This window comes from Lissotriton helveticus, chromosome 6, assembly GCF_964261635.1.
Source record: "Lissotriton helveticus chromosome 6, aLisHel1.1, whole genome shotgun sequence".
Taxonomy (NCBI): Eukaryota; Metazoa; Chordata; class Amphibia; order Caudata; family Salamandridae; genus Lissotriton; species Lissotriton helveticus.
In genome coordinates this window covers 1,421,904,805-1,421,917,421 of record NC_136067.1, presented here as the reverse complement: position 1 = coordinate 1,421,917,421, position 12,617 = coordinate 1,421,904,805, and the positions used below count along the sequence as shown (strand labels likewise).

The following is a 12,617-nucleotide window of genomic DNA, read 5'->3' as shown; positions in this document are numbered from 1 at the left end:
TGTGGTTGTTCCTTTGATGTAATGTTGTGGTGCTCCCAAGGCCCTGCTGGGCCTTCACCTTGCAGTCCTTCCTGGATTTGGTTCCGGCTGCAGTGTCTGATGCCTTTGGTCGGCGCGGTGGGGGCCCTTCTTCCCATGTACGACCACGCTTGCTGATCATCCGTGGCCGGTAGGTCCAGGCTCAGGAGCTGCTCCTTCACATCATGGAGTGCGTGGAGTATATTAATATTTGTATATGTTTTCTGATTCCTGGAGGGGTCTCCTACGCCTGTTGCTGCATTAGGTCTGTGTTTGCCCCGCAGTTTTCATTGGATGATAGGGGTTAGTTTTTCTTCCCCACTCTGGGTGTTGCTTGGTCGTTGGTTCCACCCCATTATTGACTTGTGTTGTTGGACCTGCTTCTATGCACAGTATGTATATGGCACATTTCAAATTTGTGCTGGTTTACGTTGGTTCTCTGCGTACTACTTTTGTGGCTTTCACTCTTTGTGTGTCTTTCCGGCTGGTCATTGTTGACTAGTGTTGTAGTGCGGATTGTTGCTGGGCTACTTTCGTGGTCACCGGGTGGGATTTTGCTTCTGCTGGGTTTGCCTTTTTTTGTCTAGGGCCGCGGTTATGGTGCCCCCTCCTCCTCCTGCTCCCTGGCTCGGCTGGCGGCTCTTGCATCCCCTTCCTGGTCGTGTTTCTCCTCGCTTCCTAGGGGTTTGCCTCTGTGGGGGCTTTCTGTTGTCCCTCCTCCTGTCCTGGGTGGCCTCTGTCTCAGTTACGTGGGTCCTGCCCGCTGCTGGGCTGCTCCGGTTGTCGGTTATTGGGCTCCAAGGTACTGTGCTGCCTTTGGGTGGTGTCTGCTTGGTAGGGCCTGGGGCTTGTAGCTCGCCTCTGCGGGGAGGGTGGTTGCGTTTTGGTCTGTTCTTGCAGGATCACTTTTTGGCGGTCTCACTAGTCCTTCTCTGGCGGGTCTTGTTCATCCGGTTCCGGGTCTCCAGTGGGGTATTGGTGTTTTCCCCATCCTCTTTCTGGTTTTCCAGTTTATTAATTGCCTTCCTCCCAGTTCCTGTCCCCCTTCAGCTGGTTTTGGGTGGCTCCTCGGCTGTTCGGGTTGGGGTTGTCTGCTTTGGTAGGGGCCTTCCACGGGGAGTGTTTTGGGTAGCCCGCAGCCATACCTCCCTGTAATCACCTGTTCTCGTCTAATCTCAGAAGTTAGGCAGGGTCAGGCCTAGTTAGTGCCTAGATTGGAGTCCACCTGGGAATACCAGGTGCTGTGGGCTTCTCTTCCCCGGTTCTGTCCCTTGTGGGTCCTCCCCGTCCGGTTGGTCTCATGGCTTCTGGGCCTTCCTGGGTTCCGGTTCATTCCTGGCTTCGCCGGTTCCCGTGGGGGTCTCTTCTCTTGCCCCGGTGACTCCCTTCCTGCCATGTCTACTGGTGCGGCCAGTGGTCTTTCTGTTCTGGTGTCCCCTTTCAGGGTTTTGACGGCCTTTGCCATCCTGTGGGGCATGCTTGGGTTCCTGGTCTGTACAGGGTCGGTTGGTGCACCTGATGGCAGGTTTCCCGTCTGGCTTCTGTTGGCTGTTCCTTGGGTTTTCTGGGATTTGCCCCTGCCCTGCGGGAGCTTCTTGTGGTTTTTCTGGGCAGTTTTCCACCTGCCTCATTCTCCGGCGGGTTGCTGGGTTTACGGCCTCCTTGAGAGCATCTGTTCTCGCCTATCTGAGTAGTTGTACTGTGTCAGGCCTGTTTTTGTGCCTGTATGGGGGACTTCCTGGGTGTGCCGGGTGCTGTTGTCTTCTGTTTTCCCCTTTGTTTTTTTTAGCACGGTTGAGTTGTCCTTGAATAGGTCACTTGTTCCGGCTTGTGTCCCCGGTGGAGGCTCTTTCTGCCTTCTCGTCCTGGCTCCCGGCTTGGCGCTTTCCTCTGGTTCCTTTTGCTTCCAGGGGGTATGGGCTTGTCTGGCCTGTACAGGGCGTTTGACCTGTTGGTGGTGCTCGCCTGGGTGCTTCTCCCTTGGTTTATGCTGCAAATGTTGGACCGTGGGGCTTTGGGGTGATGGTCATTATTGTGCTTTGGGGGGCACGTTCTTGCACAGGCCATGGGTTTGTTTCCTGCCACGGCTTTCGAATTCTCCCGCGGTGGTATGTGTTCGAACTGTGCTTTTCATTGTCCGGGGCTGCTGGGTTTTCCCGGTTCTCCTTCTCTGGGCGGGGCCCTGCACTTCCTGTATGGAATTTGCATCCTCTTCCTCTTTGTCCCTGGTTTTGAGGTGCTGGGGCCTGCTGGCTCAGGTTTGCTCCCTGGATGTGTTGACGTTGCTTGGGCTCGTTTCGCACAGATCTGCTGTCCTTCCCGCCTTTGGTGTGTTTCTGCCTGTGGCTTTTCCTCCCTGTGCGCTCCTGTTCCTGTCGGTTCTTCATTGTTCGGCTGGGCCAGGCCTGGTTGTTGGCTGGCTGTGTGGCCGCCTGGGTGCTTGCTTCGGCGGCTCGCTTCCTTCTTGTGGTACGTTACTGGGACGGTTTGCCTGGTGCCTGTGCAGGGCGGTCTCGCTCCTCTGTGCTGCGTTCCCCTCCTTGCTGGGCTATATGTGCTTTATTCGGCATGGTGGCCTCTGGTTGACATTTGCTTCCTTTCTGGTGGCTTGGCCTTGGGCCTGGTACCTTCCGCTCTTCGGGCTCCGTGGGCGGCCTTGTGGGCTTTCCGTTTTTTCGCTGTTGGCCAGTTGGGTTCCCTTGGTGACCGGGTCTCTTTGGAATGGTTCCTGCGCCTTCCTGGGTCTGTTTTGCCTTGTGTCTGCCTTGGTTCTCTCCTTGGTGTCACGCACCCATCCGGGGTGTCCTTTGTGCGACTGGGGTCCGTGTCCCACCTGTTTATATCCTTGCGAGTGGGGTTGTGGTGACCTTCATTTTTTTTAGTTGTTTGGTTGACGTGCTGGGTTCCTTTTGCACCTCTATCCGTTCTTGCAGCTCCTGCTAGTCTGTTTCATTGCGTGTGGTTCCGCTGCCCAGTTCCTCTGATGGTTTCAGCTGACTCGCAGTTGGTGGTCCACCGTGCAGTGTGGCTGTGTTTCGGGCGGACTGCATCTTTTTTCTGCTGTGGCTTTTTGTTGGGTCACTGTGGTGGATATGCCCTCTGTTTCTTCGGTTCCACTCTCTGGCCTTTTGCTTCCCTCTCGCTTTTGGCTGTCCATTGGGCTGTCTTGGTGTGTTTGGACCGGCTTGCTGCTTTCTGTTCTGGGGCCTGTTTGTTGTTGCTTTTGGCTCAGTGCAGTCTGATTCCGTGCCCTCTCTGTCCTCTTTCAGACATTCGTTCCGGTGGATTTTCAGGCGGCCCTACGTGTCTCGGGGGTCTGGGTTTTCGGCCCTCCCAGTGTCTCTCTGTCTCGGGCTTGTTCTTCCTACTCATGGTCTCTTGGGTGGTCCTTCCACTCGTCTGGTCTTTTGGGTTTGCCCTCTTTCGTGGGCGTCCCCTTCTGGTCTGTTGGTTTCTTGTGAGTTTCCATAAAGTCGCTTGGCTTTGGTATGTGTTCACTTTGTTGGTCATGTGGCAAGGAAGGAAATGCCCCGGTTACTTACCGATAATCTTCATCACTCCGAGTATAGTCTTCCTCGCCTCATGAGTTCCCATCCCTCCCTCCCTGTCTGGCTATCGGCTTCATGTTTATGCTTGGTGGTTTAGGCTGAAGGGTTGGGCTGGCCCGCCTCTTATAAAGGTCAAGGGTGTAATGGGTCGGCCATATTGGGAAGGCATGGGAGGCTGACTTTTGCTTTGGAGGGTTCTGGTGTGGAGCTGAAGCTCACTTTGTTAGTCATGTGGCGAGGAAGACTATACTCGGTGTAATGAAGATTACCGGTAAGTAACCGGGGCATTTATCGTCCCACGCACAGCCTTAATTTTTTAAAACAAGAACAGGGAATCCAATTCAGCTAGGATGGGTGCTGCGAGGTGCTATGGCCAGCATCAGGTGAGAGAGGCAAAGGGGAAAGCTCCCTACGGTGAGATCATTGGTTAGTAGCCTGCTACAACTGGTGTTGAGTTTTTTCAGCATTGCTCAGGAACCGTACCAGTGAAGTGAGACCTATTGGAGCTGTCAATGTTTTTAGGCATGTTGCACAGCAGCACAGGCTGCTGTGTAATATGGCTTGAAGTTAATAAAAACAAAGCGCTATGGTACCGTCAGTATTGACCGCCTAATTGCGCTTTGTTTGTTTACTTTGCCATGTTGCACAGCAGCCTGTACTGCTGTATAATATCTTTAAAAACATTCTCAAACAAAAGCACAAAAAGGCTATTAAACTGGACCCTAATCTTTTCTTAGAGAGTTCCTGGAGTGCAAAAGGCGTACATGTCATAGGTGATCTAGGTTCCAGACAATATCCTTTCCCATTTTCGGAAGTCAAACGGAGATAAAGCATAGATGCCACTGATTTATATGACTTCCTTAAACTAAAAGTAGCCACAGCCAAATACACTGCATTTCCATTTAAAGAGACCTCCTTGATTTAGTCCCTTGCTGTTAGCAGGAAAGGGGGGCATGTTGCTTCCCAAATATATTTAAAACTGAAGTCCTTAAAATAAATCAAAACTGTGTAATTCAATGCAACAGAAATGGGTTGTCACTTTTTGTGACGCACCAGTGGCTTAAAAATGAGCCATGTTGCGCCCTATTTACAATGTGATGCATCTAGGCAGATGCATCAGTTTGTAAACCCCAGCCACACATTATACCTGCTCCAGGTGTGTATGCAGGGTGTGCTTTACCCCTCAAAAAGCCTTGTAGAAGTGGCGCATTGAAATCTATACGATTTCAGTGAGGCACTTCTAGGACGACACATTGCTGGAGTTGCGTCAGTTTTCAGACGCTGTCCAGCAATGCACCACTTCTGTGCCTACAGATACGTCAGAAATACTAATGCATCTGTAACTCCTTGCAACATGGAGCGCCGTACATTAAATACGGTGCATTCATCCTGTCGCAAGGAGGGCGCAGTGAATACTGTTGCATCGCTGTTTTCACGCAGCAATGCAACTGTTTTCATAAATGAGGCCCCTAATGTTTATACTTACCAACAAGACCATTTTGTCAAACTGAAAGTCTCATGGTAATGCCTTGAGCAATGCATAGTGGGAATGGCTATGTTAGATCATGTTGCAGCTGACAGCACTAGAGAGTGGTTGGGTGGGCAAATGGGTGGTGGACACATTAATTAAAGAAAATAAAAACACCTTTACCAGCACAAACGTCCTTCGTGGTCCGGTTTTCATCTTCTCATCTCTGCCTCCAGGGCGGAACCCTCAACAACTCCACTAATCAATCCTGGTGCTACTTTCAAGTTTTTAATCAGCATGAGAGCAGCACCAGGATTGGAGGGAGTGGCCTCTCTCTGCGCTTCCAAGGGCACTGGTAGCACAGGCTTGGTCTAACCCAGCTGTCTTAAACAGCTGGGTTAGTGGTTTCAAAGTGCGCATGTCTGGCTGGCCATCTCAAGACGGCCGGCCAAAGAGACATGCACAGTTTTGAAGTGCCTAGGCACCCCACTCTCCTCCCTGTTGCTGTCACTCAGCAGCCGCCCCACCCCCCGCCCAGATGCTCGGGATGGGTGGATGAAAGCTAAAATGGTCATAAATTAACTTTATTATCATTTTATTTTTCATGTCTTGGAATTTTATGGGGCATTTTGGTTAGTGGGGCGAAGCACCTTTGCTCAAATGGAGGACCCGCCCCTGGTTAGATCTGAAGCACGCAAACTATTATGTCTGCACTATTCCCATGGATTTCGGCTAACAAATCGCTTTGGAATAGTTTGCACCTTTACTTACAGTTGATAAAACCTCCATAGATCCTCCTTTGCAGCTCTACATGAGACTAATAACTTTCTTATACTACTGTATTACTTTGCAACCAATATATTTACTATTAATGTATGTGATCGTGACTTTGCCTTCGCTTGCGTGAGCTCAAAATTCATTACAAATGTTTATGCATGTTGTAGGCATTTTTCTATAAGAACTTTTCCTCAGTATCCCTTTTTTCCCTATTATCTCTTTTTTCATACTATATTTGGTCCACCCAATAGTGGTTAACTTGATTACAATGTTTTTGATATCATATTGTGAGATCTGTACTATGCTCACTAAGTATTTACTTTGTGTCACTCTTACTGATACTGTCAATGCAGAAGATATTTTTTCCGTTTACTTATGTTTAAACTTTGCCTTCTGCTTCCTTTTGTTGAAGACTTAATAAAAACTTTTGAAATAAAAAAATTATACCAAAGCCAAATAGTTTTGTGAGAGCTATTTGGTTCTGTTAATGTCACTACAGGAGCAATAAGGGACAGTGAAAGAGGTGGGAAGGCGCACCAACAATGCACAGTGGGAGGACTGGCAATGGGGTGGGGAAAGCTACAAGATGAACGGAAGGGTGGGACACACACTGCAGAGACTTGCACTCTTTGAGAGTGCATGTCCAAAACTAAAGAAAAAAGTGCCTGCAGGAGCCTGTGGCTAGTGGAAGGACACTGGTCGCAGACAGGAAACTACAGGTGGTCCATGCTCCACAACAGTGTCAGAAACCTGAAGCCCAGGAAGAAGTAGCAAGCCGCTGACCAATAAAAAGCAAGGAAACAAGAGTGACAAACAAACCAAGCAATGTATGTTAAGTAAGGGGCATGCTCTCTAAACCCCTTTTAAGCTTTTTTTTTTTACAAGAGGTTTTACAAGAGCAGTGCATGCACTGCATGCACTATTCAGGCAAAACATAAAAAGGATATTAATTGTGGCGAGATCACCACTGAAACTTTAAAATCTCAACAAGGCACTAGAAGAACTCAAAAAGATACTACCTAGGAAAACAAACTGGAATTTAGGAGAAAACAATTTGACTGTTAAGTGGACAGAGTATACATCTTTGCCAAGGCATACAACAACTTCCCCAAGACACCAGAGGATCCAATAAACGAGGACACATCATCATCAAACAAACACGCCAGGATAATACTTAGATCAAGCATCAACCTCTAGGAACATTGTAATATTGTTTAGAGTGAATCCAGAGGTACCACCTTGGATCAACACAATTTTATAGCCAAGGACCAGCTGGATCAGATACAAGAATCGAAAAATGTCAAGATGTAAGGTAAATACTTGTTCTAAGACCAAGGATACAAAACCTGAGCCATCTGGTTCACCTTCAGGACCCTGACCACACATACTGGCTAACACACTACTGGAGAACTATCAAACTGACTGGCTAACAGACTGCAGAAAGAATGCAGAACAGAGATGCTTAACTCTCCACATGTTATTTGAGGAATATGGCCTTTCTCATTTTTCCTCTTCATGTATGACAAGATAGCATTAGCTGTTCATGCACACCAGCAGTTAATCTTGCCAAAAAGACTTGCAATGGCGAGAATTGCATCACTCCGTACCCCAGTACACCTATATTTATATAACAGCTAAAGCAGGAGTTGAGTACATTATAAAAAAAATGGATGGTTGGTTGAAGGGGGAGGGAGCCCTTCTCAAGAGACAGACAAAATCCTCGTCAGGGTGAACCACAAAAAGTCACTAAATTAATCTGTGCTTAACCTTCTGGTAGCTTGGCACAAAAGCAGTCAAACTTCATTCAGAGGCAATGTGTAAAGTATTTATGCAGCACTTAAACAGTACTAAAGAAAAAACACAATACAAGAAACATCCCACACCAATTTAGGAAAATAGAGTAAATTTTCATACAGTATTCGATAGCAAAATGACAATAATACAATCAGTAGAACCAGAGTTATCAATGTTCATAGTTTAAAGTGAAACAGCCCCTAAAAGATCAAAGCATCAACCGCGGACATCTAGTCATGCAAGGCCGGGGCCATAGGAAAGTTATGGCCAACAGCAATGGAGTTTGGTTCGGATACACAAAGTGGAAAGAAGAAAAGTTTTAGAAGGCAATGTTCAGCAGGGTGAGGCAGACAGCGGTGTCTAAGGAGGAGGCGTCTTCATCGGGGAGCCGCTGGACAAAGTCACATTGATGAGTTCAACATTCAGACTTAGACCCTTATTTGGGTTTAGAAAATCTCCAGCGGGATGAAGCTGTATGCTCTGCATGCAAGGGCTCCATGAGGCCAGATACGCTTTTGCTTAGGAACCACTGAGCAGGATTTGATGCTGGGGAGAAGAACGTAGAGGGAGCTAACGCAAAGACAGGCTGACCGGCAATGCAACTTGGGCACATCAGTGAACAGGTAGGTACTCGTCTCCACTTGGTTCTATGAAAACTTTTTGCCTGAAAATTGTCTGAGTCAAGGTTTTGGTTTTCGTCTTTCTGGGCACTTTTGGCACCACTTCCAAGGGCCCAGGACTGGAGGGACAACAATTGGAAGGTCAGGACTCATGATGGGCCCAGGTGCGAAGTCAAGATGGATGGTTGGAACCTTTTCTGTACCTGAGGCTATGATTTGGAGGCAAGCCAGCTAGCCCTTAGAGTCACTCTGGAAGTCTTAGGTTCAAGCAGAGAAGCAGGTCTCAAGAAGCACAGCCGTCCTCTGAGGACACAAGGCAGGCTTCAGGCCAATGGGCAGTCCTCTTGGTGCCGCTGGGCAGTCCTCTGCAGTATACAGTAGGTCACAGACAGCAGGGCAGTCATATGAGAGTCCTCTGAATGTCAAAAAGTTAACTGATGTCTGGGTCTGAGTGCCCTAATTTTATATCTGGTGCCAGCTTTGAAGTGGGATAAACCTCTGGATAAGTATATGGAATTTCCTGCCTCCCTGCCCTGGTCTTAAGATGGCTCGAATCACAAAAGGCTAGTGTGGAGCACGCTGGACCGATTCGCTGCCAGGACGGCACAGTCCATGGATGTTCTTGGTGCCATCTCGGACCTTCCAGACAATGTTGCTCTCCTGGAAGCGATTACCCAATCTAGACAGATTCTTTATTAACTTTTGTTTTTGGCATTTTACACAAATACAAAACAATACAACAGAACAAGTCAGTTTGTTGCTATATCATTACTAAGTGTAGCTTAATCACAGTATATACATCGGCACAGATTACAATCTTTTGGTCATGTCACACTTACATCATTGGTTCTATATAGCACTAACCACAGAAATCCAAACACTCTGTGACATCATTATATGAGAAAATAAGCTGACAGAGTCCAGAAAAACATAGTACATTGCGGGATTTATGCAATGATTCCCACAGTCTTCAAAGCTTTGAAAGCGGGAATCCGCCCCCAAGCTCAGAACATTCACTGGCCCTGCACACCTGTGTCTCAGCGTACGTATCACCAATGCGCTCCGCCCCAGCAAAATCGCTCTGCCCTTGAACCCATATCAGGAAAGGGTCCCAGATGTCACGAGGCTGGGAAGTAGGGGGGCAAGCTCCCAGAAAGTGTTCAATTGTGTGTGCCCGTAGGTGACATCGGCAATCCAATCCTTAATCAATGTTCCGGAATTTGGCGCTTAGCATATAATAGAAACATTGATGTAGCTTGCGCAGCTTGGGCGGGGTGTCTTTAACATAGCCCAATAGCCCTAATATGGGAGATGGGGTTGCGGGCCCTCCAACAATTTGACTCACTGAGGTAAAGACTCTGGACCAAAAATCTGCAATCACCGGGCAGTGCCATGCCATGTGTAGGAATGAAGCAGGGGAGTACTTGCAGCGCCAACAACTGTCATCTTCTCTAAGCCCCATATGATGCAGGCCTATAGGAGTCCTATAACATCTGTGCAGGTATTTAAAATGTATAAGTCGGAGTTTGTAGTTAGGAGAAAGTTCTTTAAGCTGTCCACAGCTAAATTCCCACTGTTCTTCAGTCAATGGGGTGGAAAGGTCTTCATTCCAGTATTGAAGGGATTTAAGCCTCACCAAAGGGGCAGTGTTTTGCATGTGCGTGTAGAGGCGCGTGACAAGTTTGCGGGGAAAAGGGGATCGTAGCAGGTTCTCCAACGTGGGCAATGTTGGAGGGGCCTCAGAGAAATCCCTGCAAAGGGCCCGACATGCCGCTTTTAGTTTATGATACATGAATAGCTCAGAAAAAGGTATCTTCTTATCTTCATCCGCAGTCGGAGGTGACCTAAATGTGTTGTCGGGGAACAAGTCAGCGAAGGTATGCAGTTGCATTTTCTGTTCTAGTGTCTTACTGATTCCGTCTCCAACACAGGGCATCATTGGGTTCTGTGCTAGCGGAATCGAGGGAGCATACAACACTGGGATTCCCGCCCGTCTACGCAGCTCATCCCATGCCCAACGCAGCGTTCCTGCGGTGTCTATATCACCACGGGGCCATTGCGACGGCTTATAAATTGCTACTTTAAGCGGAACAGGAACAGGTGCAACCGCATCAAGCTCTACTGCCACATGAGGCTGGAAGGGCATTGGGTGCACCCAAAAATGAAAGAATTGGGCCCAGTATGGGCCCAGAATTAGGCCCAGTATGGCAAATAAATATGGCCATTCGAGTGTGTTGAACGCTTTGGTGGCATCTAAAACCACCACTGCAGCATGAACCTCTGGGTGCAGGTAATGTAAGACTGAGAAAACAGTTAGTAAGTTATGAGAGGTCGACCTCCCTGGGATGAACCCCGACTGATCCGGGAGTGCAATGATAGGGTGCATTGGTTGTAGCCGATTAGCGATCAGCTTAGCTTGAATTTTAACATCCACATTTATCATGGACAGTGGTTTGTATGAGTCAATTGGATTTCCCAGGCTTTAAAAAAGTAATAATTATGACTTCCCTCATAGATTTTGCAATATTCCCTCCTCCAAAGCCTCTTTATATACCGCCAGCAGCCTAGGCGCCAGTTCCTCAACATAGGTTTTGTAAAAAGATGTGGTCAGACCGTCAGGCCCAGGGGCCTTGTAGAGCGGTAAGCTTTTTATTACCTGGCTACATCTCCAGTAGTGAACGGGAGGGCCATATAATCTATGTGATTGTTATTAAACCATACTAGTGCAATCAAGTGCAGGAATGACTGCAGTCCTCCGGGCATGCATTCTGGGTGGCAGTATAAAGTTTGGAGTAAAAATTAGAGAAAGCATTTAGAATTTCTACCTGACCCCTAACAGCTGTGTCTGGTGCAGTGTGGATTTCATGAATAAACATGATGGATCTAGGTGGTCTAATCATACCGGCTAGCGTGCGTCCCGGCCTATCCCCCTCTCCATATCGTCTTGCCTCTGCATATTTCCCAAGGAACTTAACCTCTCGTTGTGCCTCCTCAGAAAAGTCTAGTAGCTTGGCTTCAGGAGGCCAACAGCCTCTGGGTCACCGGTGGAGTAGAAGCGCTCCTCAAGTTATTTTATTTGAGCCTCCAAGGATGCTATTGTGCCCCTAATTGCCTTCAACACTCCCGCCTGTCTGGCTATGCTATGGCCTCTAATTACAACCTTGAATGCTTTCCAAAGCGAAGCTTTGGTATCCACCAAACCTGTATTCAGAGCGAAGTACTCAGTGATATCTGTCCGTATCTCCTCTTTAAAGGCTTCGTCAAGTAGGGCATATGGTGGGAGTCGCCAAGTAAAGGCACGCTGAATTGAGCTCGGAATCGACACTTTTAGCAGGCATGGAGCATGATCTGACAATGAATGTGGCAGGTGTATTACATCAGAAGTCCAGGTGGCTATATCGCGAGAAACTAGCCAGAAATCTAAGCGGGACCATGCGCTGTGGTGATCAGAGATGCAGGTGCCCTCTCTAGTCAGGGGATGTCCGTTACACCATATATCAATTAAGTGACCGTCAGACATTATAGTACGCAGGGCAGCACTGGCAGCCGGGTGTAGGGAGCGGGAGGTACCCCGACTGTCCCGGTCATCATCTAGTATAGCATTAAAGTCGCCTCCCCATAATATTGTACTGCAGCCTGTCGCTCTGACTTTCGTCCAGACATTCCTAAAAAACTCTGGGGAGTCTACATTAGGTCCATAGACGGACACAATAACCATGGAGACACCAGACAAAACCACCAGTATAAGAGTATATCGTCCTTCAGCATCCACATGTACCAATCCCTCCCTCCAATCTAATCCCCGTTTAATCAACACAGCCACCCCGCGTGCATAGTTAGAATATACAGAAGAGGAGACATTTCCCCACCAACTATGACAGAGCCTCTGTGAGGGTGTAACATTGAGGTGCGGTAACAAACAGATATCTACATTATGTCTGGATAGGTAAGCATGGACCAGTCTAGATTTTCTTCCGTCATTGAGACCTCGGATGTTTCAGGTAATGCAATTCAGTGTATTAGTAAGGATATGTGTAATGCGTACCTACAGAGGCCATATGTGAGGCGACAACGAAATTTCCTCCAACCATGGACTGCCCAGTCTAGACAACAAATTGCATCCTTACTGGCAATGAACAAGTAAACAAACCCCACTCTCCCCCCACCACCCACTCCAACCTCCCAATCATGTTGTAGAATACCCACCCCAGAGAACGAAAAGAACAAAGGTGTACATATCAAAATAGGGAGTCCTCCCATGGGGGCGCAGTGACACCGACGAACTTCCTTATCCACACAAGGTGGCCGGGAGTACTGTGGACCTTGCCATATGCACATGATCCCAGCATCTCAGTTCAAAAAGGAATAACATATCTAAGAGCACCAAGACCT

At 48.1% G+C, this 12,617-nt stretch overlaps 1 pseudogene; it reads left to right on the top strand.

The window, feature by feature from the left end:
- Positions 1-1,149: 1,149 nt before the first annotated feature.
- LOC144765825 (5S ribosomal RNA) lies at positions 1,150-1,268 on the top strand (annotated as a pseudogene).
- Positions 1,269-12,617: the final 11,349 nt, after the last annotated feature.